The 27,264-nt window shown below is 42.6% G+C and overlaps 1 protein-coding gene across 7 annotated transcripts in view; it reads right to left on the reverse strand.

Moving 5' to 3' along the window:
* The window catches only part of SMAD1 (SMAD family member 1), a 262,695-nt gene that overhangs the window by 64,102 nt on the left and 171,329 nt on the right, over window positions 1-27,264 (reverse strand). The window contains exon 1 of one of the 7 annotated variants that reach the window (XM_079920873.1): window positions 14,577-14,599. The exons of 3 other annotated variants lie outside the window; for them this stretch is intronic. The gene's annotated coding sequence lies outside the window, so the exon portion shown is untranslated. Of the gene's footprint in view, window positions 1-12,002; window positions 13,208-13,236; window positions 13,401-13,420; window positions 13,446-14,576; window positions 14,600-27,264 lie in introns of those variants that run through there. 3 more of the 7 variants (XM_079920874.1, XM_079920870.1, XM_079920872.1) reach the window with 3 other exon arrangements.

A 27,264-nucleotide genomic window follows, 5' to 3' on the forward strand; every position in this document is an offset into this window, starting at 1 on the left:
TAAAGAATGAATAACATAATTGTAATAAAAGCTATTAAAACAGAAGCTGCATTAGACAAGCACGTTTGCATTTTCCCTCAAAGTTACAATCTCAGTGCAAATCCTACATTTATGACCACTTATCCCAACTTTATCAAGCTCTATAAGAGACACTATGAACAGAAATACAGGTAGAGATGCTCAAAAACTTGCCGAAAGAATCCACTAAGCTGGAGGTGGGCACAGTGCAGGAGCTCTACCAACTACGTTAGATTTCTTTCCTAATCCCTTGATTCTGAAAGGCTATCCCAATTACTGAAGAAATACACTCAAAATAAGACGCTATAACATGAGTAACGATGGCTTGTTATTTAGCTTTTCATATAATCGTAGTCTCCTCTTACCAGTAAGATTGCTTCTGCACAGCAAAAACTGACTTAGATGTTTCTCTCTCCCTCCCCGAAACAGAGCCCAGCACTGGATGCATGAAACATTTGCTGAATTGATTAATATTGGCTCAACAAAAAGCAGAACTGCTCAGTGAGGATGCACCGCTTTTAATGGAGGCTTTCCTGGAATACAGATCAACATCTCAGCCTGCACAGTATGACAAGACAGAACTCTTCAGTGTTTCCATGCAAATAAATGCTATAAATACAGCTTGGATGCCAATCATTTCAAGGGTAATCAAATTAATTTTGCTCACAGTTTAACAGAAGGCCATTTGAAACCAAGCTCGTTCTCTCGAGCTTGAACAAACTGAATAGAAGTCCTGAGCACACAAACACGAACACTGGGAAAATAAAGAGGTTGTTATTAATTATGCAGACTGCAAAGCCAGCAACGGACACAAAGCAAAACAGGAAGCCATAACAGATGGGATGGCAAGCTATGTACAGGCAGCTGTGCTGAGCTGTCACAGGGCTAAAGGTGTAATTCCTAAAGCCACACTCACTGTAGCATTACCACTCCCTTCCAAACAAAGCTACCCATAAAATTAAGGACCCTTTTTGATAAAATTAAGACTCGTGTTGCCGGCATTCATCCTCCCTCCCCAACTTGGCTTAAAGAGTTTGAAGGATGGCTCTGACCAATGCATACCAGCTCCGGCCCCCTACTCCCAGGCACCGTCCTCTGAAAGGACTTAACGAAAGAAGAGGCGGGGGTAACTGGCCTGTGGCTGAAATTCGTGGTAAGCCTGTGGGTAAAATTCAAAAGCCTTTTTTCCCCCCCAACTCTGAAATATTTGCAGATCACTTAAGAGAGAGGAGATGGTGGGTCAGAAGATGCTGATGAATCCTCTTCTGTCGAGTGGCCAGGTAAAAACTCAAGGCTGAGGTAAGACTGAGTGTACTTCGGTTAGGTAAGGACCCTACCAAAAACCACCTTACGGGCAGCACGTGAGAAGCCTTTCTTACGCCCATGACATTAACTATTACCCTCAAGAGACAATCTGGGAAATCAAATGCTAATGCCTAACTTCAAATTTTCTTCACTTTATAAGAGGTTTTACTATGTGGGAGAACTTCTTATTTCAATACCTTATGAACCAGTCTAGCTCAATAAGAAAAACCATGTTCTAAGGCCATCACTGTGTCTCATATGAATAAGAAAACGCCACTACAAATCAAATCTAATACTGCAACTCAGGTGGGAGAGCAAGAGGCCCATTTCGATGTGCTCTATGGAGCACTGGTATCCTTAAAAGTTCACTGATAAGTTGGGAGTCCGCCTGCTGGCGCAGGGGACGCGGGTTTGTGCCCCGGTCCGGGAGGATCCCACATGCCGCGGACCGGCTGGGCCCGTGAGCCATGGCCGCTGAGCCTGCGCGTCCGGAGCCTGTGCTCCGCGGCGGGAGAGGCCACAATGATGAGAGGCCCGCGTACCGCAAAAAAAAAAAAAAAAAAAGTTCACCCATCATGCCAGCTGGTTGAGAACCTGCATAGAACTGAGAGCCCCTAAAGCACTGGGAACACCTCACATTCCAATGAGGAGACTCCTAGCCCAATGTCATGAGGGTAGCAGGGCAACATCAAGGAAATGGGATGGAGATGGCCTGTCTCTTATAACTCCAGCTTACATTCATTGTGTACCTCCTTGTGACCCCAGCTTCTCTTAGGAGGCAGGGAAATTTTGGCTTCCTTTCCTTCGGTGAGAAAAGCCCAGTTTCCCCAGACTGATCCTTCCTGGTCCACAAAGAATGATACAATAAAGTAAAAGAGAAGACATCGTCCCCATTCCAGTGAAGAGTCTCATCCAGGACACGGCAGAACAGTTCATGTCTATTAGTAGTTTGCATTTCATTCATTTGTGAATTGTTCCTGTCCTTTACCAATTTTTTTAGGAGCCCAGAATTTCATTTATTTTTTTTTTAATTGAAGCATACTTGATTTACGTTTCAGGTGTATGTACACACACACACACACACACACACACACACACATTCTTTTTCAGATTCTTTTCCATTATAGGTTATTCCAAGATATTAAGTATAGTTCCCTGTGCTATACAGTAGATCCTTGTAGTTTATCTATTTTACATAGAGTAGTGTGTATCTGTTAATCCCAAATTCATCCCTCCCCCGCTTTCCCCCTTGGTGACCATAAATTTGTTTTCTATGTCTGTGAGTCTTTTGTAAATAAGTTCATTGTATCATGTTTTTAGATTCCACCTATAAGTGATATCTATGATACTTGCCTTTGTCTGCCTGACTTCACCTAGTATGATACTCTCCAGGTCCATGTGCCAATTTTTCTGTAGGGGTGGAATTTCCTATTGATTTTAAGTTTTTTACAAGAAGAGTAACTTGCTGCAAATTTGAACGGTTGTATTTTTGTGTGTGGTCATTCAAGAGTGTGTGTTTGGTCACATAAATGTTGTCAAATCTATAATTTTTTCCTTTATGGTTTCTGCTTTCTGAGCCATGTTTAAAAGAGCTCTACAGGGACTTCCCTGGTGGTCCAATGGTTAAGACTCCACACTCCCAACGGAGGGGGCACGGGTTCGATCCCTGGTGGGGGAACTAAGATCCCGCATGCCACACAGCGTGGCCAAAACAAAAACCATAAACAAAAGAGTTCTACAAGCAGCTATTAGTACTACCCCCGCCCCCATACCCCCATCTCTTGAAAATGACAATTCACTCAATCAATGATAATCGAGAATCCATCTCCCCCTTTCCTTCTGACACTATGACCAGAATCCACGCCGGAATCTTTCTTCACTGAGTGTGTATTCTCTAATGAAAAAAAAATTTTTAACACTAATGAATAGTGTAAGAAAAATCCATAGATAAATTCACAATACTTACTTTTAAAAGCTCTGGGCAACTTTAAATAGCTTTTTAAAATCAATAAAGGGCATTCTTCTCTTAGTTCAATTACTATACTTTTCTTAAAAAACTTTAGCTGGCATTGTCAGGGAAACACTCCATCTACAAATTCCCAAACTTGATATTCCACAATTTCATTATCAGGATTCCCATTGCTTAACCCTTCTCAGTTCATTTAATCCATTAGACTCCTTATAACCTGTAACCCCTTATCTAGGTTGGATTCGATATTGCTCTCATTAACATTCTAGACTCTACAATCACATTGACTCTTACAAATATTAAATAGCTAACATTTTCCAAATGCTAATTATGTGCCAGGTCCTAGGCTAAGTCCCTTATGTATCCTGTACTTCACTGACTGCAAGATGTACCCTCTCCTAACCAGGAAATTTACAGTCAGTGGTATGTTGTGCCTAAATGATGGTTTTTTCCTCAGTAGTACATGAAATAACATCTTATGATTAACAGCATCTTAGATGAAATATGGAAGGATAACTCATCTCATCTTTCTATCAATCCTGAGGCTGATACTATTATCTCTATTTTTCAGATGAGGAAAGTGAGGTTCAAAAAGTTAATGGTCAAAAAAAAAAAAGTTAATGGTCACAACATTGTAAATCAACTATAGTTCAATTTTTAAAAATTAGAAAAAAAAAGTTAATGGCAGCTTTCCCAAAGTTATAAAAAAGCAAGTCAGTGTTGGGGGCTGGGACTTAAACCCAGGCAACCTGACTCTAGAACCTCATTTCTTAGCCTATTTTCTATCCCTCAGCCAGAATCATCTCTGCCAACATTCCTCTCCAATCTTACTTTCAGGCACCAAGTTACACTAAAAAGCAGCAATTACTAGTCTACTCTACAGCCACGTCAAACCTCACCCCAGGCTTCCTCCGACTGCTCAGCCTCTGAATTCGCCACAGATTTCCTGGCACATCACCTACAATGGTTCTTCCAAACCTTCTCCATTATTCTTAAACTTCCAGCACCATTTTCTGATTCTCCCGGCTCACCATCCCAATGAAGGGACTGACTTGCCTCCGACACTACTGGGAAAACCAGCGCAAGCTGACATGAGCTCTGTGCCATCCGCTTTCCTCTCTCGGACCCCATTCTGCTTCCTTCTCAGACAATCTCCCTCCTTACCATGACTAATATTTTGTCACCTGCGCTCCAGATCACTACCTCCATCATCTCATCTCTGATTGCTTTCTGTCCATTAACTTCTTTCCCTCAACCTTCAAATAAGAAGTCGTCTCATCAATTTTGAAACATAAATCACTCGAGGGCATAGAAGACTCTGTTTCTTATTTCTTAATATACTCAGTCTCTTCACCTCAGCTGCATTCACTTGATTACCCTGACCTTCTCTCCTTCACCCTGAACCATACAACATGTCCCCCTTTGAACCTTCCTCTGGAATCTCTCTTCCCTTGGCTTCCTGGTTTAACTTCTCCTCTGACCCCACACCTTCCTTTCAGTTCCTTCTTTTGTCTACTTCAAACATGCCTCTCCTTTCTACCACTTCCTAATTGTGGGCATCAATGGAAGATTCAACCCACCAGCTCTCTGTTTCTCTGTACATGATCCTCTCCAAATACCCATCCATTCCCGGACGTTCCACCATCATTCCCAACAGATCACTACTTGGCATCTACGTAAAGCTCCGAGCCCTCCCCTAGGCTTTAGCTTAGTTGTGTATCTCCAACTTGCCTGTAGAATACTTACATACCCCACCTTAAATTCAACCTGTCAATTCTAATTTATCATTCACACAATTTTTATTCCTTCCAGAACCAGTTCTTCTCTATTCTTAAGTAAAGGCTTTATTAATTTTCCAGCCACTCAGGTTGGAAACTTAAGGATAATCTGACACCCCTCTTTCCCATTACTCTATAGCCAAATAACCACCAGGTGTCTTTTCACTCACAAAACCCACCCCATCAGAGAGAGAGAACTCAAAGCGCTTTCTTATCAATCTCCTGGCATATGGACTCTACCCTCTCCAACCCAAACTGCAAGTTCAAACACCTTCTGTGACTTCCCAGTGCTTCCTTATTCTGGCACGCTGAGGTCCTCAAACCCTCATCCTCAACTTAACCTTTCCAAACACCTCTCCCAGCTCACCACATGGGACCACATCAGGAATACCCTCTGTGGTCAGTCAGAGCTGCAGACTGGCCTCCAGATCTGTGCTGTCCAACGTGATAGCTCATTGTTAAACAGGTGGCTATTTAAACATAAATTAATGAAAATTTAAAATGCAGTCCTCAGTTGCACTAGCCACATTTTAAATGCACAACAGCCACTCGCGGCTAGTGGCTATAGTGCTGGACAGCACAGATACAGCACATTTCCATCACTGCAGAGAGTTCTATCGGACAGCGCTGCTCCTGTTACCTTGAGTCTTCCACGCCGTTACTCTGCCCAAATGTCTCTTCCTTCTCCCAGTGCAAACCCACACATCCTTCCACATCACAGTGGGCCTCATGTGAACTGTCTGTACAACTTACCCCTATATTACCCTGCAACAACTCTTGTGATGTTGCATTTAATTCTTCATTTTTGTGGGTCTCCTCACTAATTACTGAGCCACTCTGAACTAACGGATTCACTAAGTGAAGCATATGCTCATTACCACACTGCATCAAAATTATCAAATAAGGAGATATTTAATACCCCTCTCCTCCATTAAAAAGACATGTTTTCCTTCAATCTAAACAAAAGATCTTGCATTTAGCTAACTAATGACTTAATTTAATGCCTAATTATAATACTTGAAAGATAATGAGTTCCCTTTTCTTCTTGTGGTATTCGAAACTGAAAGAAAAAAAACTATAAAGGTCTGAAATACTTCCACTTTGCATAAGCACACCGCAAAGAAACCACAAAAGATAGACACGGAGAGGAAAATGAATGAATAGTTTGAGTAACTATACCCTAACTATCTGGAATTGTAGGAAAAAATATAGTACAGCTGCCCTAAAATTAAGGGGAAACTACAAATAAAGCATTAAAAAATTACACGTATAAATATATTTTTGAATCAAAAGCTAGACCCCTCTATCCTCCTTTTCGCAAACATGACATAGTGAATATTTATTTTCACCGTGAGCTCAAAAGCATATAGATGCATAAGTAACTGCTGTGTATGTTGTATGTGTTCCTTGAAATCCAGGCTTGTCTCAAGAAAATTAGTGAAGAAATCAATCCACCAACCATAGACCTGGGTTCTATATAAGGCTCCTATGTGAACACTAGGAACCAAGCAGAGAGATTTGGGAGAATTGCCAGGTATGGATTCCCTCAAACCTTAGAGAGTTTGATGCTTTATCTTCAAGAGGGAATGTTCTCTAAAGTTCTGATTTTAGCTTATTAAAAAATCACAGGGGGCTTCCCTGGTGGCGCAGTGGTTAAGAATCCACCTGCCAATGCAGGGGACACGGGTTCGAGCCCTCGTCCAGGAAGATCCCACATGCCGCAGAGCAACTAAGACCGTGTGCCACAACTACTGAGCCTGCGCTCTGGAGCCCGCAAGCCACAACTACTGAGCCCTTGCACCACAACTACTGAGTCTGCATGCCACAATTACTGAAGCCCGCGCACCTAGAGCCCGTGCTCTGCAACGAGAAGCCACCGCAATGAGAAGACCGCGCACCACAACGAAGAGGAGTCCCCGCTCGCCACAGCTAGAGAAAGCCCGCGCGCAGCAACGAAGACCCAACGCAGCCAAAAATAAAATAATAAATTAATTTTTTAAAAATCACAAAGATGTTAGATTAAACTGCTCAAATGCTGCAGTTCCCAGTATCAGCCTAAAAGCCCGATGCAGTCATTGGAGTTGAACTGTTTTTGAAAGACTGGCTTTTCCCATCTGAAAGACAGCTTTCCTTATGCAAATGAATGTTCTACAGGGCCCGCTCATTTCTGCAAATCAGCCAGCAATAGCTGTAAATGTTACTTTTTTGCCTAGGACTAGTAGTACATCTCTAAAACTGACGTTATTTTAATAATGAACACCATAGTGAAGATTTTGACTTAGATTTTAAGTAAGTACATTCATGCAACTTAGTTTTTTTTTTTTTTTTAAAGGCAGTAACTCCAGAAGTATTAAAAATACTTCAGGTATTTTTGCAGCCAATCAGATGACAGGTCACCAGATTAGCCTAAATAGTTGCAATACGACGTAATAGCAGAAAAGGGGGATAAAGAGTCAAGAGATTTCAATTCGAGGCAAAATGGAGATGCCTCTATTTGTTACCAAAGCACTTCCTGCTAATCTTGGTACCAAAAATTAAGACCACAGCCTCCAGGCTGGTGAACACATCAAGGTGCTATGCGGGTGGGGCGCCTGGAGAGGACATGGAGCTCATGGCGCCCCATACCTTGCCCTGTGCATCTCTTCTATATGGCTGTTCCTGAGTTATATCCTTTCATAATAAACCGGTAATAGTAAGTTTTTAAAAAAGAAAAGAAAAACCACATACAGAAGTACAATTACACAGAACACTTCATCAGCCTCAATGTCATTTTATAACTTTATATTTCATTTCTAAATTTTTATATTTAAATTATCCCTTTTCTCCTTAGACCTTTCCAATTCTCTCCCTAGTACCTCCTAACTCCTTCCCTAAATACCCCAATCTCTGACTTTTGGTTAGGAATATGATTTGTTTTTGAGAGCCAAACGAGGAGATTTGTACAGCAGACTTGCCTGATTTAATTTGAACTTCGCAGAATCTCGGATCTACCATTTTCTAGTAAGGTCCCATTGACTAAATCAGGCATAAGGCGTTTCTTTTCCATCTCTAAAATTAAAAAAAAAAAATCAATTTTAATCTGTAAAAAACATCTGAGGTTGTCAGACTTGATTCATACTCAGCTCAAATAATGTTGGGTACAAAAAGTTAACATCATGCCAAAAAATTCTCCTTTCCTCCCCTCCCCAATTAACACTGGATATGCTCAGACCAAAGGCCCAGGAGCACAGCGAGTGAGGAAGGAAAGAACAAACAAATGGGAACTTGACAATGACAGTGATCCAGGTGCAGGCTTTCCCTCCTCCAATCACTGGATGGGTGACTTCAGGCAAGTCCGCTATCTTCCCTGGGCCTCGGATTGCTCAACTTGATAGGAACATCAAAGTAGCTTTTAACACTCAATATCTCTATTCTTTGTAAAGGAAATTACAAATCAGTGTTTATGAACACACTTGGCAAGGCAGTCCCATGGATGTCCTTCACCTGAAATTTGGGTACTTCTGTGCACACACAAGCTTCAGGGCATATAAGCATTTTTGGATTGGAGGATGGGAGCGTGATAGGGGATCCAGGGTTTCATCAAATTCTTAAATAGCCCTGACGAAAAAAAATAAAAATAAAAATGACTGAACTGTAAGACTATACAGAAATAGACATAAATGTAAAAAAATAAATTCCAAGGAATTTGCAATGAACTATTTGCATCTCAAAGTGCAGTGTTTACCAGCTAAAGAAGACTAATTTTAATGAGATAAACTGAACTACTAAAACTTTCTTTTTTAGTACCATCAGCTTGTGATAATACAAGAAAAAAGCAAGGGGAAAGTGACAGGAATTATCCAGAAAAGCAGAGATAAAACCAATTTGGCTTTGAAATGCATTACTTTTATGTCAGATTTAGTCTTCCAATTATGTTCTGCTTAGAGAGGTGTTAACATTATGTTTCCTTTCTTAAGCACTTAAAGGAAGACAACAGAAGATGGTCCAGAAAAGCACAATAGAAGGCAAAGTTGTCTAAAAGACTAAAAAATAAAAGCAAAGTCATATCTATACCAGAATAATAAAGCCCAGCAGAACAATGATTATTCAGGTATTCTAGATATATATATATATATAAGTGAGGGGACTTCCCTGGTGGTGCAGTGGTTAAGAATCCGCCTGCCAATGCAGGGAACACGGGTTCGAGCCCAGGTCTGAGAAGATCCCACATGCCGCAGAGCCACTAAGCCTCTGCACCACAACTACTGAGCCTGCGCTCGAGAGCCCACGAGCCACAACTACTGAGCCCATGCACCGCGACTACTGAAGCCCGTGCACCTAGAGCCCGTGCTCCGCAACAAGAGAAGCCACCGCAATGAGAAGCCTGCGCACTGCAATGAAGAGTAGCCCCTGCTCGCCACAACTAGAGAAAGCCCGCGCGCAGCAACCAAGACCCAACACAGCCAAAAATTAATTAATTAATTTTTTAGAAAAGTGAGGCTCTAGAGTGAGCTTGCCTTGTTCACTTCATGGCTAAGAATATAATGACTAGTTACGTAGCCTGAGGCAAGACAATGAATCACTCAGAACTCAGTTTCCTTACCTGTAAAAAGGTGACAACGACAGTACTTAGGGAAGTTTTGATGCTTAAATGAGATATGAGTATTAAAGACAAGGACACAGAAAAAAAATCAGCTACAATTATTTCTCCTACCCAAAGCTCTAAATCAAATTAGAAGCCATGACACCAACGATAAATATGATTGACAGAAAAGTCAACCTTGTTTTATGCAGTAGCTTCAACTGTCACTTCCAAACTCTTTTAACAAGAGCAACTAGGAAGCAGCAAAATTAGTTGACATATTTCTTTCTCCCTTCGACCTCACAAACTCATCCACAGAGGTACCAAGTAGAGAAGCAGCTGAAAGGTGAGTAGAAAGTGTGGATGAGCAGAGGCGAAAGGTCTAGAGCAGCACTGTCCAATAGAACCTTCTGTGATGATGGGAATGTTCTATGTATACATTCTCCAAGGTGGTAGCCACTAGCCACATTAGCTACTGAGCACGTGAACTGTGGCTAGTGCTACTGAGATGAATTTTTATTTTATTTTAATTTTAATTAATTTCAACTTAAATACCCACACATGATTATGGCTACCTAATTGGACGGCACAGCCCTAGATGACCCATAAATTGAATAAGGATTGCCAGAAATTTAAGCAAAAACTAAGAATCTTCTTTTCCTGAATTGTTTATATGTTCAATTCAAATATCTCTGTTTCCAGTGGAGACCTGGTAACTATGCTTAAAGAAATAACGTATCAGCGTTTGCATCAATACAGTGCAACTCAGTGTTAATAAAAGGATCAGAGATGTGAAATACGTGGTCCTCTGATATTTTATAAGGTCCTTAAGGCCAAGTTAAATTCAAGCTCACATGAAGCATGATTCAGTGCATGGATCAGAGCTGCTTTGAGGGTCCTTATCGGCACCCTCAAAGCATCTGTTTCTCCACTACCGAATGGAAAGCTATTTAGACAATGCAGACTGAACATGCCTTAATTTAGCTTCAATTTTTTCAGCAATTCAGAGTTCTGTAAGCCTTTCCCCTTTTCAGAAACACTAGCATTCCTTGCCAGTTTGGCCTTTCCACTATAAACAAAATCCATGTACCACCCATATCTGAAGGATAACGCCAGACTCCTGCTTAGTTGCCCCTGTAATATGGTTTAATTATGATGACTGAACTAATAGGCTGACATCATAGACTTTTACAGGCTGACCCCATGTCATCCTGATGTATCATTTTGCACCAGTTCAGTGCTGTAAATCAATTTAAGATCTCCAGCAGGTTGAAAAGGCTGGTAATGATGCTTTCTCTGCCGTCTCTGGAGACTCTACATTATACACAACTTACATTATTTATAAAGCCTCAATGATGCTTCCATTAGCCTTGTAAGACTACACAAATGAGATCTTTTATACACACACAACTTGGCCTTGATTATGTAGGCGACTGCAGCTTAAATATACTCATCTCATTACACTCAAGTTTATTCTTTTTCCACTCTAACCAAGTTACTAAACCCAGACTTACTAGAAATCAAAATCACAAACTGCAATTTAGTTTTCAACTAATAAATGTATTTGGAAAAATGAGACTTACTTCCTCTTAATGCTTTAATGAACTTAGTAGAAAAAAAATTAAATTCCAAGAGGTGTAAGAAGTTCATATTTTAAATTGCCTAAAAACTGTCGTTTCTCTAAAATGCAAAGGTCATCAGCTCTTCAAGGGTATAAAACCAAAGGATACTGCAAAAAGGAAAAATGTATTTGGTTACATACCTATGCTTGGAGGGGTCAAAACTAAATCAAGGACAAATCCCTACCCTCAGAAGAAACCCGATCCTGCCTGGATCCTCCAGAGGCTCTGACATCGCCCACCTCTAGAAAATCATCTCCCACGACCCTGGTTACAGTTTCCTAAGAACTGCAATATTACACAAATGTACACCACCTGCACAGAAATATCAAATAACTGCAAATGGGAAAGAGGGAGAGAGAGGGGAGGACAAACATTTAAATCAGTTACAGCATATTTAGGCCTGGCACCTCCATCAGAATTAACACTGATGCAAAATATTTATACTAATTGAAAATCCCGGGGCAGTGCACATTGATTCTGCCCTGATTCTTTTTAAATCGTGGTTCCAATACAGCTCAGCTACCTCCAATAAAGCGTCAAGAGGTAATGAGAAACAAGATGAAAAATCAACATGGGCAGAGAACAGTTTTCTCATTGTGCTACTGAATGCAGGCATGTTATCCACGGCAGGTAATGAAAGCGAGAAACGTTCTGAAATAAAGGCATTTTGCGATTGAGCTGCTTGCTAGGAGTTTCAGTAAGAGGAAGCACATACAGAGATCAGGCAACTTCTGTATCATTCCACCTACTCTGAAATTTCAGCAAGAGAACCTCAGGGGAAAGCAAGAGGCCGGCTGTCACAGCACTCACGACAACGATGTTTTCTCGGGAGAGGGTTCGGAGACGCGCCTCTATTTTCAGAAGGGAAGCGCCCGGCCGGGGACCTTGCAAGTGCACTGAAACATCGTCCGCGCCGCAAAATAAACAAAAGCCGCAGCTACTGTGGTTGTAAGATCCGGCAGGCATTTGTTCCCCCTCCCTTCCCAAAGTACATCAGGCAAACGCTCTCCCTGGAAGCCTTCATATTTATTAAGCAACTAGAAAAACAAGCCCACGTCTGTCTCTCTCACACCCAACACCCCCCCCCCCCTTCCTGCAGAAACAACCCCGAGAAACACTAACAAAGACCGGGCGCAGAGTAAATGAACAGTTGCTGCACAGCGAACTCACAAATACACATGCAGTGAGGCAATCGAATCCGGGAAAGGGAAAGGAATGAGACGACACTCGGAGACTCCGGGGGGTGTAGGCGGAAGAGAAAAAAAAAAAAAAAATACGCGCGCCGCCGCCGCCACCTTTGAATAAATGAGAGGGAATTTCAGTACGAACTTTCCTTGACCTCGACCCCCAAGACGCTAGTAGGGGGCACAGGAAGGAGCCCGCCCCGGACGCAGAAGGACCCAGGGCACCGGGTGTCCCCTTTACAACAGCCCCGCTCCGCGGAGAGGGCAGCGCCGGCGACCGCCCTCCGACTCCCGCAGGGGTCGCCCGGGCCGGCGCGGGACACAATGGGCCCGCGGGCCGCGCCGACGGCCCAGGCTCGGCTGCAGGAAGGGAAAGGGAAACGGGCAGCGGGCGGAAAGGGAGGGTGGCCGCGGAGGGCCGGCCGCAGGCAGGGCCGGGGACCGAGGAACGCGGCTTCCCCACCGCAGACCCAACAAAGACGCGGGGGGCACACGGGCCCGAGCCTTGCCCGGCTGGCCAGGCGCGAGGAGAGGAGGAGGTGGCAGGCTTGCTCCTCCGAGCGGCCGGGAGGCGCCATCATGGGGGGGGGGAATCCCCGGTCCGCCCCACGCGGGGAAGAGCCCCCTCCCCGCCGCAGCCCGCGCCGCCGGCCCCGCGCGCGATCGTGGCCACCCGGCCGGGCCGCGCCCGCCCCAGCCCGCGGCGGCGGCGGCGGCGGCGCTGGGAAGCCCGGAGCGCCGAGGGGAGGGCGAGGACGCGACGGAGGGGAAAGTTGGGTTCGGGTCTGTTTCGTTTTACCGGGTTGGCTGCGCGCCTGTCCACGCGGGCGCACGAGTTGACCGGGCGAGCGGGGTCCCCCGCGGCCCCGGTCCGGCCGGCCGGGCGCTGCGCTCGCAGGGTCCCTCCCCGCGCCTCGGCCCGGGCTCAGCGGCTCGGCCTCTCCTTCCTCCTCCCGCCCGCCCGCCCGCTCGCACGCTCGCACAGTCGCTCGCTCGCTCGCTCCCGGAGCCTGGATTGATCTGGTCGCGCTGGCGTCAGGGAGTCGGAGCCGCCCAGCCTCCACTCCTCAGCTGCCAATACCCGGCGCACTCGCCCGCCCGCCTGCTCTCTAGCTCGCTCACACGCGCACTTGCGCGCGCCGCCGCTCCCGCCGCGGCTGCGCGACCAGGGATCCTCTCCAAATTCCCGGCCCCGCCGGCGCGAGCGCTGGGCCCGCGCCGCCTCCCGCGCCTCCAGCCCCACGCCCCGCTGGTTCCAAGGAGAAAACACCACAGCCCCTGCCTCCTTTAGTCCCGGGGGAGCGGTCTCGGTACCTTGCCTGCCGGTGAAGTTCCGCGTTCAATGTTTATTTTTTTGAAATGTTCGTAGAACAAGTCCACCGGGCCCACCCAACCGCTCTATAAACGTGGAGTGCGTTTTGACAATTACCTTTCGAGCCTCGCCTTTTTATGTCTAGTTTCATTGCCCCTCGCTTACTCCTCAATGATTTGCAAGCCCCAGAAGTTGCACGTACCCAAAAAGGATAACCTAGTAACTATTGCATGTGCTTGTAACAAACTCTGAATCAATATGTGTGTTTTATGCCAATCCGGGATCTAATGATTCCAGTTGGTTACCTCGCTGCTCCAAATAATGACAGATGCCACAATAGAACTTTAAATTTTTTTGATCCAGTTTCTACAATCTTTTAGATGACACCAACTTCCCAAAATAAAACCGAACTAGCTCCCAGATACCTGATCTGCGTAGACACTGAAAATATTTTTTTATAAGATTTCATTTTTCTCTTGGCCAGCTCTCCGGAAGCCGGCATGAAATCTTGGATAATTACCATAATGTTGAGTTATGTTTAGAGGCGAATAATTATTCTGAGGAATAAATTTCACATGTACCAAAAGAACCATTACCAGCAATATTTTTTTAAAAATCCAATTAATGGTACTCTCCAATTTTTCATGTAATTTTACACGTGCACACTCCATTTAAAATTCTTATTTATTAACTATTTTTTAATTTCTGCATTCCATGTTTAATTATTCTAAGGAAATGCAACAAGTCCCCCAAAACACATAAAATACTATTTATATATAGGTCAGAATATTTCTGCTAATTTCTTCATTAAATATTTGAGCACTTACAGGTCAATTCTTGGGCCTCATCTTATTTTCCCAAAAAATCAACTTCTGATATAGTTATTCATTCTCTGCTCCTCAAAACAGCAGTTGGAGTGAATGCCACTCCCATCAGATCACTCCTCTGCTCAAACCCTCCTTTGATAAATAGAATGTGCTATACCCATACACTGGAACATTATTCAGTCATAAAAAGGAAGGAAGTACTGACACATGCTCCATGGATGAAATTTGAAAACACTATGCTAAGTGAAAGAAGCCAGACACCAAAGACCACAAGTTGTAAGCTTCCATTTATACAAAATATCCGTAATAGGCAAACCTATAGAGACAGAAAGGAGAATGGTGGTTGCCTTTGTTTGGGGGAATTGGAAAGGCTGGGGTGGGGGTGGGGTGATAGGTAAAGGTTATGGGGTTTCTTTTGGGGGTGACAAAAATGTTCTAAAATTAGTTTGTGGTGATGGTTGCCCAGCTCTGTGGATATACTAAAGCCCACCGAATTGTACATTTTGTGGTCAAATTGTCCCAACGTGTGAATTTTATTTCAATAAAGCAGTTAAAAAAAAAAAAGACATGACAACTAATCCTTGTTTGGATTCTGGATGAGGGGAAAAGCTATAAAAAGACGTAGAACTGTTCATTTTTTTAAATCTATAGATGACCTTTCCCAGTGCAGCCTAGTAGCCCCAAATGATAATTACTAATACTACACGTTGTGAAATTTGATCTTGCCACTCCTGCCAGTTATTTCTTTCAATGGTAATAGAAAATTGGACTGTTTTCCAAAGGACATTATTGGGACAGTTGTGAAAACTTGAATGTGGGTTGCATATTAATATCATTGTATCCAAAAAAATCCCCCCTTGGTTCCCCATTTCACTCAAAATAGAAGTTCTCACAATGTGTACAAGACCCTTCATGAACTTCCCTTCCCGTCTTTCTTTACCACTCTGACCTGGTCTACTCTCTCCCTTGCTCTTTCCTCAAGTCTCTGTGGCCTCCTCACAAGTCCTGGGACCACTGGGGCACACTCCCACCTCAGGACCTGTGCACCGGCTGTTTCCTCCCTGGATCTGTGCATCGCTGTACCCTCAGTGCCTGGAGCAGAGTCCGGCACCTGTTGAATAAAGGAATGAGTGAATGAATCAATCTAGCACTGTTCAGGTCACAAGGGATATGGTGCAAAGAGATACAAATCCCTCAGGGGGGACAAATAATGAATAAATACACAAATATGCCAGGTGGCTGTACATGGGATGGAAGCCAAAGGGTAACAGAGATGGGGAATGGGGGTGGTTGCTGTGTCCATGCGGGTAGGGAAAACCTTATTGACAAGAGGTCCTAGAGGAAGAGGGAGCATATTACATGATCTGCAGGGAGGGTTGCCAAGTGCAAAGACCCTGAGGCTGAGTCTTCTTCCCCTTTTCACAGAAGAGCCGGGGGCCAGAGCCCTGAAGCAGAGAGAAGCTAGCACAGAAAGGAAGGCAGTGTGTGGGCCCAGATGCACGAGGGCTGGTGGCTGAGGAGCTGGGAACACAGGGACCTTCTCTTCACTCTGCTTCTCTTTTCTTGGTGAAATAGCCATGAACCCTACTTCCGGAGAAATGGTGAGGGTGGAAGAGATGCTGGAGGTTGGAAAAGAGAGGAGCACATATGAAACGGTTATCTTTTGGGAGAGTTTGAGAGCAAATGAACCATGGAAATGTGGTAGGATTGCCAGGCAGCACTATTAAGTGCCCATTTGAGGTTAGTGGTCATGAATTTAAAGCAAGGCCAGTCAGCATGGCTGTGGCTTTTCCTCCAGCCTCGGGCGACCTAAAGGGGCAGAGCTGGGGTTTTGCAGGTGGGTGTGATGGAGGAAAAGAGGGTCAGAGAGCAGAGGGTGTAGGCAGGGGAGTGACTCTGGGGAACTGTGATAAGCAGAGAGGTGAGGACACGGGAGAGTGTGATGATGATGGAAAGATGAGAAGATCAAAGGAATGAAGGTGGGAGGAGGGGAATCCAAGAATTGCTGGAGCAGGGAACCACTCCCAAAAGCTGGGGAACAGTCTGAGAATGGGATGCTAAAGATTAAAATCATGGAGCTGGGACAGTGAGGGATAATGCCAAGATCTAGCAGTGTGATCAGAGAAAGTGGATGGGCTGAGCTAGGGAGGAGGACAGGATCCTCAGAGAAAAGGAGGTATCAAGGGACCAAAAGCAAATTAATTATGCTATTTAAGCAGTTTGTCTCCCCCTGCCCCAAATCAATTACTAATCATTTACAATAAAGTGAGCCCTTAAAATTGGCTGCAAATTTTATAGATGCAAACTGTGAACCCAGAAACTTATTTTAAGACATGGTTCTACTCAGAAAAATAAATGCAACGTAGAGTTTGTGTATCAGCTCCTTAAATGAATTTAAGCGAATTAGTTTCCCTGGAACAAGCCTGCCAAGGATCACTGGTGTGGTATTCTTCACATTAAAAAGGGGTACTCCTTTTATTTTGTATCTAGGTGAGAGGATAGATGTTCACTAAACTTATCATGGTCATCATTTCATGATGTATGTAGGTCAAGTCATTATGCTGTACATCTGAAACTTATACAGCGTTGGATGTCACTTACATCTCATTAAAACTAGAAAGAAAAAAAAGGCAGGAGGCAAAAAAAAGGGGGGGTTGTTCCTGTGATAACTGTGGTGGGGGAATTATATATTTTTGATGTTGAAATCCCTTTATTCTCTCATCACACCCTTTCCTCCATAGAACTTTGAACTGTTTGTAATTATAGACGTATTTAGGCATGTTGTTGACTATTCGTGGGAAGACCCTATCAGCCTTCTAAGTTGTGTGTAGGTGGGAGCTCTATCTAGTTTGTTTCCCACTACATCCCCAAAGTTTGCACAGACCTATCACAGTAGACACTCAAATATTTGCTGAAGGAATAAATCTAATAGAATGGCTGTGAAAATTCCAATTGGTGTCTTTCTTAAAGGAGACAATACTTCACAGTAATGGTTCTTTCCCATTATTATCCTCACCCTCAAGTCTAAATTTCAGATCTAATTATAATTCTAAGAATTTGCAAAAAGTTGTTAGCCTTTTTTCTAAGAGTTTCAAAACAGTCTGTATACTATGTAAAAAGTTCTATGTGAACATTTGATGGTAAATGTCATGGTGACAGTAGAATTTTAGATGAATTTCAACAGTTTCTGAAGTCTGTGGGGCATTCTATAATCCTTGCTTAGAATTATTCTCTGAGAACACGTTTCCAGTCAGGGTCAGGTAGTATTTGCAGCATGTAGACACAAGCCTTTGAGGACTGTTCCCTCCTCCGTTTTCCTGCCACACAGAACTTCAATGTTGTTATTCCCCAAAACTCACAGTGAATATTCAAGCTACTGAACTCCTAAACTGTGATAAATTGACAGCATTCTTTTTGCTTATCTGACGTCTATTAATTCAACCATTATTAACAAGGCTGATCCCCAATTTTGTGAGCTTACTACCTACCATTCAAACTGTTTCCAAATTCACCTAACAAATGTTCAGACCCCCAGTTTCTGCCAGGAATGAATGGCTCTGCACTGAACTGCTGAACGGTCACATCTACTCCTTGCCAATTAAATCATATGGGAGAATTTCCACCGGTTCATCCCTTCCGTGAGATATTCACTTCCCTCTTGAAACCCTCTCATGTCCTTCCTTTCCCATGCTCCTAGTTACTTTGATCTCATGCCTAGACCTCTAGGGTGGTCCCGCAACCCTCCTCCGTGCCTCAGTTAACCCTTACATCATTCTCGTTGCTGAAATAATCTCCCGAGGGGAGTGGTTTGAGCATGTCATTCCCCTGCTCAGGAAAGTTCAATGGCTTAGCAGTGCCTCCCAACAAACTTCTAACTTCAAGGCCTGGTACCCAAGGTTCTCAAAGTATGACCCTGACTCACATTTCCTGCCTGGTCTCGCTCATACTCTCACACAGACGTGGGCAAATTTGCAATGGTATTCCCCCAAAGCATCTAAATAGTATATCCTGTGTTCAGCGTTGGTGTATGAACCGGAAGCTCCAGTTTTCAAAATCTGACCTATCCTTTAAGGTCCAACATCATCTCTTAGATATTAAACAAACAAACAAAATTACTTTTTAAAGTTGGGATAGATGATGTATTGAACTCAGAATTCTCATTTTAACAAATGAGGGAAATGAAAAGTTAAGTAATTTGCCCAAGGTCAAAAAACTAGTAAATGGCAGAATCAGGTCCAACTCCATGTCTCCTGGGCCAGAGTTCTCTCTCCTCTATACCAAAGCCCCATCCCAAGGCGTTCTCTGTTCCTTAGCTCTTGCCGTGCCCCATATACTTGGTTTTTATCTATTGCATGTCAAATATCACTCATCCTTTGACATATTAATTATACATCACAAGGCACCATAAGTACATTATAGGGATGGATGAATAATACTAGCCTTCTCTCCCACAAAAAAAGCTAATTTTTTCTCCACACTGACACAATATTTCACTAAATTAATGACACAGATCTCACTAAACGGCTTCATCTGACTGCTGTTCTGTATCGAACTCATAATAGCCAGAGCTTACTAAGCATTTACCTGGCACAATGCTAAACACTTGAGAGGAATCATCTTATAGTCTCAGAACCTCCCTATGAGATAGATGTTCTTACCCTCATCTGCTGGTAATAGCAGTGCCTAACCAATAGGGTTTGTGGGGAATAATAATCATGGTAATAATAACTAACACTTAGTGTTTCCTATTTGCCAGGCATTGTTTTGAGCACCTTACATATATACTATTAACTCCTTTATTTTTCAAAACCCCTCTATTATATAACTATTATGTTATCTCCGTCTTATAAATAGATGAAGCACCAAGATGTTGAGCTGCTCAAGGTTACACAGCAAGTATGCTGATGTCTCTACAGTGCTTAGCACAGTATCTGGTATATTGCATATGTTCAATAACAGTGGCCAAAATTCTCTTCACTGGTGGTTCATAGTGCTGTGCTGAGAATACAATTTCTGCCTCTAGAGTCAAGTATTTTAGGTAGATTCATTCCAACAAAATATTTTTTTATATATATATTAATTTATTTATTTGTTTGTTTTTGGCTGTGTTGGGTCTTCATTGCTGCATGCGGGCTTTCTCTCGTGGCGAGCGGGGGCTACCCTTCGTTGAGGTGCACGGGCTTCTCATTGCGGTGGCTTTCCTTGTAGTGGAGCACAGGCTCTAGGCACGCAGGCTGCAGTAGTTGTGGCACGTGGGCTCAGTAGTTGTGGCTTGCAGGCTTTTGAGCGCAGGCTCAGTAGTTGGGGTGCATGGGCTTAGTTGCTCGGCAGCAAGTGGGATCTTCCTGGGCCAGGGCTCGAACCCATGTTCCTTGCATTGGCAGGCAGATTCTTAACAACTGTGCCACCAGGGAAACCCTGATTGGTCAGTTTTTTAAAGTTTTAATGACTATGTGATTTCCAGAAAAAAAATTTTAAACAGTTTTGCTTCTGGTAGCAATTTCTCTTTACCAGGTCTGCATCTATTGGTGAGTTTGCCCAAGGTGAAAGGCTGGCTTTGGCTGCCTTTGACACAAAACCTAAATGACAGCCGTTTAAGCAATATAGGAATATATTTTATTTCTTATTTTTAAAAAGATCAGAAATAAGAACTCCAGAGGTGGTAAGGCAACTCAAAGATGTCAGGGCCAAGATCTCTGTGAGTTCCTTGTCCTCTCTCCTTAATTGTTGATCATAAAATGGCTGCTGCAGCTCCAGTCATCATGTATGCATTCCAGCCAGGAAAAAGAAAACGTTAAGGGTAAAAAGGGTTAGCTGAGTCTGAAGCTCCTTTAAGGAACACATCACGAGCACAGCTCCCACCATGACTTGTGCCTACTTCTCATCAGCACATGCTGTCTTATGGCCTATTTGCAAGAATGACTAGGAAGTGCCTTTCTTTTCTTTTTAATCATAGAAAATTGCCAGTGCAACAAAATGGAATTTCTGCTGGTGATGAAGAGGAGGAGGATGAATGCAGTGATGAGCTCCAAATGGCTCACTCTGGCTTGTGAGAGCCAATGGTTAAATTTTCAGGTTTTTTTTTTATAGGGTGGTTGTTAAACACATTGGTAGCCTGAAATTTGTCACAATGGGAGCATTTACAGCACAAAAATTGGCAAACACCAAAAAGTTTAGGCTTTCTTTTTTTTTTTTTTCTAGAGCCAGTTGTTAGACATATACCATACCACTGAATATTGGATAAGTAGCTAAAAGACCGTGCTACAGAAGGCTTTTCATCTTCCTTACTACACTTGTCATTTATCTCTGACCGTAATGGTTGAGGCTTGTGAACGCTTAGGCAGGTAATCTTTTGAAGTACTTGGTATATTAACAATCTCCCTCTTTTTGTTCTGTAAAGATGTTAGGCGTATCCATTTATATTGGGTTTTAGTATTTTCCCAGAGATTGTAAAAGTTGTTCTTTGGTGTTAAGCTAGGGATGTCATAAAACCATCAAATTTCTGTCCTGGAACTTGAAAAAGTTTTACGTAAAAATATTCTGTTCTGGTAAGACTCATACATGTGCAGAAACAGCCCCTGCATTTTGTAGTTGAGGCAATTGTCATATCAAGCTGTCGCTAAGACTGCCCAGCTTTTCTAAGTTAAGGTATAACTTTCCTGAGATATAAAAAATTTCTTTAAAATAATTTCTTCTTCCAAAATGTATTCCTGGAAAAAGTGTACAGCGGAACATTTTCTTCTCCTGATTATAAGGAGGAATGGATAGTTTTTCACTCTTAAGGAGGAGACTCCTTGGTAGGTTTTGTTTTGGTTTGTTTTGGTTTTGCTTTTCTTTTGAACACAACCAGACACTTGAAAACACAGCACTGAAGGGACAAAGAGTGCCTTCCCTCTGGAGGGATAAAATAAGAAGAATGATTTCAGGAGTTGAGCCAGAAACTGAAAAGTAAATCTCAAGGGCTTGTGAACACGACCCCATCTAAGGGGTTTCACCTCCAAAATACGACTTAGGGTATTTAGAAATGAAAACCAGAAACAAAGTCACATATAAATTAGAGTTGCCAAATGTACCTTTAGATTTTTCTTTATCTTTTTCTTGTGATAAACTAACAAGACTGACAAAGAGAAGCCTTTGAAATTTTGCATTAACTTTCCTTTAATTTTTCATTTCTTTGGATGATATCTTTTATGACTGGAATTTTTAGTGTTGTTTTATCACCTTTAGAGTCCATTGTATAAACATAATAAAGTTTTTTCTTGTACAAGACACTTTTCTTTTAAAAATCTTGCTTTTTATGATTTGCTTTAGCTAATGTTATCTGACTGTAGCGGTTATGATGAAGAATCTTATTTGAAAATAAAAACAATGATCAGTAGTGATCTATCTCTAAGGCTTGGGTATCCAACTGAATCAACCACATTTGAGCCACTGTCTGTTCAGGAGTTTTTGGAGGATGGTTGACAAATAACACTTCCTTTGCCTCCTGAGTATGGAGACAAATAATAACCAAACCCCAAAGTCAGGCAGATGGAATTCAAAACACCATCTTTATTATCTATAAAGTAGCTTGGAATATTTAGCCACAGATCTGTGGCCAAACTGGCTTGCTAATACTTTACCTCCAAACTAGACAGTCTTAGGCACTACCATAGTGGGACAGCCACAGGCCGCAATTTATTTGGACGACTAGATAGAAGGGGTCACTCCCTCACAAAAAATACCCTTCTGGTTTCCTAAAGGATTCTTCCACTCTGCATCAGCACATACACTGAGTTATCTCATCTTTCAAAAGAAAGGCTAATGTTGCACTTTTCCACTTGAGACAAGGTGATCAGGTTTTTTTCCAGTTAACTCAGGGATACTCCACTTTGCCTACATAAAGCTCCTGAAATTTGCATTTTGTTGTTAAGGAGTTCCAACTCAAATTTTGTCCGTTTCAAAGTTTCTGCCGTTGTATTTATTCCCCAAAGTCATAACTGTTAAATTGAAATGCTTTGTGTGAAATAAAAGGAGAGAAAACAAGAGGTAAAAGGATGTGAAGATTACTATAGCAGGTCCTTGCAAAAGTCAAAGAACGATATTAATACAGTTACCAAATGTATATTGAGTGGCTACTGTGTGCTGGGCATTGTTTAAGGCACTGGGTTTACTACAGTGAACAAGAAGTTTTCCTTTCAGTTGGCACATATTTTAATTGGGGAGACAATGAACTAAGGAACACAAGGTAAGTGAAGATGTGATCATTTAAGCTATGAGGACAATCAAACAGGGTGCTGTGACAGACAGTGACTTTAAGGGGTAGGCAGTGTTCTGTTTTCGGCAGGGCAGCCAGAAAAGGTGCCTTTGAGCCAAGTTATGAACAATGAGAAGGAGGCTGAAGAAGTTACAGATCATCATTTGCAGACCCTCATAAGGACTTTGGAATCTTTTCTAACTGCCATAAGGAGTCATTGACTGGTTTAAAGCAGGGGAGAGACAGGATCTGAGTTATATTTTCCTGGCTTCTCTGTAGAAAAGTGGGAACCACAGAAAGGTTACGAGTGAAAGCAGGTAGGCCAGTTTGGAGGCTACTACAGTGGTCCCAAGAGACGATGGTGGCTTGGACTAGGCAGTAGTGGTAGTGATGGACCAAAAAGGATAGAATGCTGTAATAAGGATAAATGCCTCTTATACTATAAGCTTCAAGGGGACAGGGATGAGGCCAGTGAAAGTTGCCTTTTCATGGTGAGTTGAATTCCTATAAATTTCAGGAAATGTATTTTTAAAAAGATGCTTGTTACATGTTATATTTTCTAACCATACTTCCAACAACCTTAAGAGCCTTCTCTTCAAAAATGAAGAATGACAACATCTCTCTGCAATCAACACCTTCTTTTCCTCTCATTTTAACTCTTTCTCTTTGTGGCTCCTTCCCCAAACAATAAACATGCTGTGATATCTTCTATTCTACAAACACATTTGCACAAACATTCATAAACATATAAAATAGAGCCCCCCCCAAATAAAACCCCTCTTGTTTCCAAATACTTATCTAGTTACACTTCTGTGTCCCTTCTTGTCCAACTTCCTCAAAGAGAAGTTTATACTACCTGTTGTCTCCTTTTTCTCACATTCACCCAGTGACCCACTATAATCTGATTTCAGTTTGCACCATGACGTTGAAACTATCCTTGCTAAGCTAGGTTCTGCGTGCTGCTGGGTAGGTTCTGTGTATACATCTTAGCCCTGGTTAAGATTTCATTGACCTTCATATTGCCAAATCCAGTGAATACTTTAATATCTTCTATTGGATGGCTCAGATTCGTTGGACACAACTAGTCATTCCTTCATTCTCAAAAACTTTGGCTTTGTAAAAGATCGGAAACAACCCAAATATCTGTTCTTCAAGGACTAGTTGAATTAACGTAATGGAATACTTTGGAGCTGAAATAAGGAATCAGGACTACTTTTTATATGCTACATGGGGAAATCTCCAGGATATCTGGTTAAATGAAAAAGTAAGGTGGAGGGAATTCCCTGGTTGTCCAGTGGTTAGGATTCTGCGCTTCCACTGCAGAGGGCATGGGTTCGATCCCTGGTCAGGGAAGTAAGATTCTGCATGCCACACGGTGTGGCCAAAAAAATAATAAAATTTAGAAATAAATAAGTAGGCTTCCCTGGTGGCACAGTGGTTGAGAGTCCGCCTGCTGATGCAGGGGACACGGGTTCATGCCCCGGTCCGGGAAGATCCCACATGCCGCGGAGCAGCTGGGCCCGTGAGCCATGGCCGCTGAGCCTGCGCGTCCAGAGCCTGTGCTCCACAACGGGAAAGGCCACAACAGTGAGAGGCCCGTGTACCGCAAAAAATAAATAAATAAGTAGTAAGGTGGAGAAAATTATGTATAGTATGTTATATCTATTTCAAGAAAGTGGAGAGCTATGAATATATATTTATAGATATTTCCTCATAACAAAGCAATAATGCAAGGATAAACCAAAAGTTTGGGGTTTTTTTTGTTTTTTTAAGTTACATATAAGAGAGAGAAAGAATAAGGTGGTAAAAACAGGGATATAAATTAGATTTCTCTGAAAATACCCTATTTGTGAATTTGGTTTTGGAACCATGGAAATGTTTTACCTAGTTATAAAGCAAATGGTCCTTTCACTAACAAGGAAATGCATATAAATTGTAAAACTTTGTTGCCCACTGTCTTACCTCTACTTTTACAGTAGTGAGAACCCAGCCCTGCATGAGTAAGTTTTCAAAATGTGTTTGTTTTTCCACTCAAGATTTCTGGAACCTGTAGCTGTTTCAGTCTTTCAAACTGTCATGCTTTGAAATTCTAACTTTTGCAGAAAGCCCTTTTGTCTGAATTAGGTATAAGCTTTTCAGGCCAGAGAAACCTTGTGCCTTTTCAAAATTCTACATTTTTCAAAACTCTTCCCATGCTACAAGTAGCAAGACACAGATGATTTACTAGATCATTTTCTACATTAGCAAAACGAAAAAAGCATGGTACAAGGTCCCAGGAAACCTGCAACAATAGAGTTTCCTAACAAAGTTTAAAAATTTTTTAAAAATCAAAGATAAAATATTCTTCTTTCCCAGTAAGTAGAGGCTACCCTGACCTTTTAAGCCACTCCGGGGGGAATCAAACCATTAGTACACGTGTACACTTTCAGCCACAAGCATCCTTGGATAAGTTACATCTTGCCATCGTCCCATTTCTTCTCACATAGTCTAGACATCACAACATGACTTAGACCTCAAGCCTCACAGTGTGGCTCCTAGAATTACAGAGAGAACAGCAGAAAACATCTTTCCCCACATTCTCTATTACTTCCTGGACACACATTACTGAACGCCGGCTAACCCACAAAGGGAGGAAAATATACAGTCTGGAATAGGTCTTAAGGTGTTGTCTCCTTTGTCTGTCATCTTTAATGTGCTGGAATATCTGGCATCAGGCCCAGGGTATTGAGATTTACTTCCCCTTCTTTGAAGCTCTCTATTTCCTCTTGGTAGGGATACTCATCAGTAAACAAATGTTCTCTGGCTCAGTTTAGCTCTGAGGGACATAGACTGAAGCCCCCCATCACACAAGCTTTCTCCCCAGTGTGTTTGTATTAATGTGTTCCTTCCTCTCACCAATCCTCCCTGAGGAAACTTCTCCCTCCCTAGTAGTGTTTTCAATGGACAGAAATTAACACTCATCCATCTTCAGTTGTACATAGTAGTGTTGAGATACTTTCATGCCCCTTAGCTCACTAGGTGCATTTGTTTGTTCAATAAATATTTACTGAGCTTCTACCTGTCCCTCTTATAGGTCAATAAGCAAAGCAGGACTCTTGCTTTCGTGGAATGGCCAACCTAGCAGATCCTGCAAATGTCCTTGTGAGATGGCTTCAAACAGGCAGCATGCTGGGACGTAAGGAAGAAGAAGCATAAAGAATCAGACTAGCACATGCAGATTTCCTTTCTCAAAGTCCTCACTATTACCCTCGGGGTCCATTTTTCTCAGAGATAGGCTGTGTACTTTGCTTCTTATATTCCAAGAAACACTGGGCTTAACTGCAGGTGTTGTGGGAATACATTTAAGAAATTTAGAGAAAGACCATAAGGGAAATGACTCACTTGGTAAAAATCCTTGTCAACGGTGTATCTGGAATGATCCACAGCTACTAGCTTGGAGTACAAACACAGTCACCTCACTTTTATTTATTCAGTGTATTGCTCAAGCACCCACCTGCCCTCAGTGACGGGAGGTCCTCTTATTCCCCGAGGCCTCCCCCAACCACCCTCCTTGGGCAGGAATACTACGGACTTAGTTCAAAGAAGATCGGTGCTACTGCAAGAAGCCAGGAAGAGAGAGAAAACCAGGAAACGTGACCAGTTCACTAATGCCGTGGCTTGGGACTCTGCCACGTGAGATTACATGTGGTCCTGCACATTCTGATGGTAGGAAACTTGTTCATGGTTGCTAAGATACTCCTATTGATTCAGCTCTTTTCTTCCCATCACCCCAGCAGCGTCCCCCTGAGCTCTGAGGACACTTCTCTTTTCTCACACGCTCAGCCATGTCCCCCTAATGCTTAGAACAGTGCCAGGTGGGCCATGCTGGAGAAGAACCCAGTGCCAGCCTCCCTGTGGTGCCTGGTTCGCTCCCCCTGCATGGGATCACCTCAGCACATCCCAACAAGGGATCTCCCCCTTGCACCTAAAGGAGAAAGGCAAATGTCGCTAAGCAACAAATACACACCTATTTTACATAACCACACCTACACCTACACCTACACCCAAACTTTCACTGGCAAGGATTGCCTGTTTGCTTACATTTTCATAACTTTGAGGGTCTTTTAAATCCTTCTCTACAATGAAGCAACAACCTCCAAGGGACTGTTCTTGGCTCTAGAGTAGAAGTGGCACCCCATTCCAATACTAATTTTTCATAAAAAGTCTGCTCCAAAACTATGGCTATAGAGTGAGGCCAAGTAATCATCATTCAGGGCTTGAAGGCTCATTGGGGGAGAGTTAATCAGACATTTGCATCTCCCCCAGTATCTGGTAGTTTTACCAAGCATTAGAATTTTTTTCTAACACATGTAACTGCAAAGGATTAATATCCAAAATATACAAAGGACACCAATGGTCAAGAAAGAAACAGTGTAGTAGAAAAATGGGCATTTCACGGCAAACTAATGGCTA

Source organism: Stenella coeruleoalba (assembly GCF_951394435.1).
Source record: "Stenella coeruleoalba genome assembly, chromosome: 4".
Taxonomy (NCBI): domain Eukaryota; kingdom Metazoa; phylum Chordata; class Mammalia; order Artiodactyla; family Delphinidae; genus Stenella; species Stenella coeruleoalba.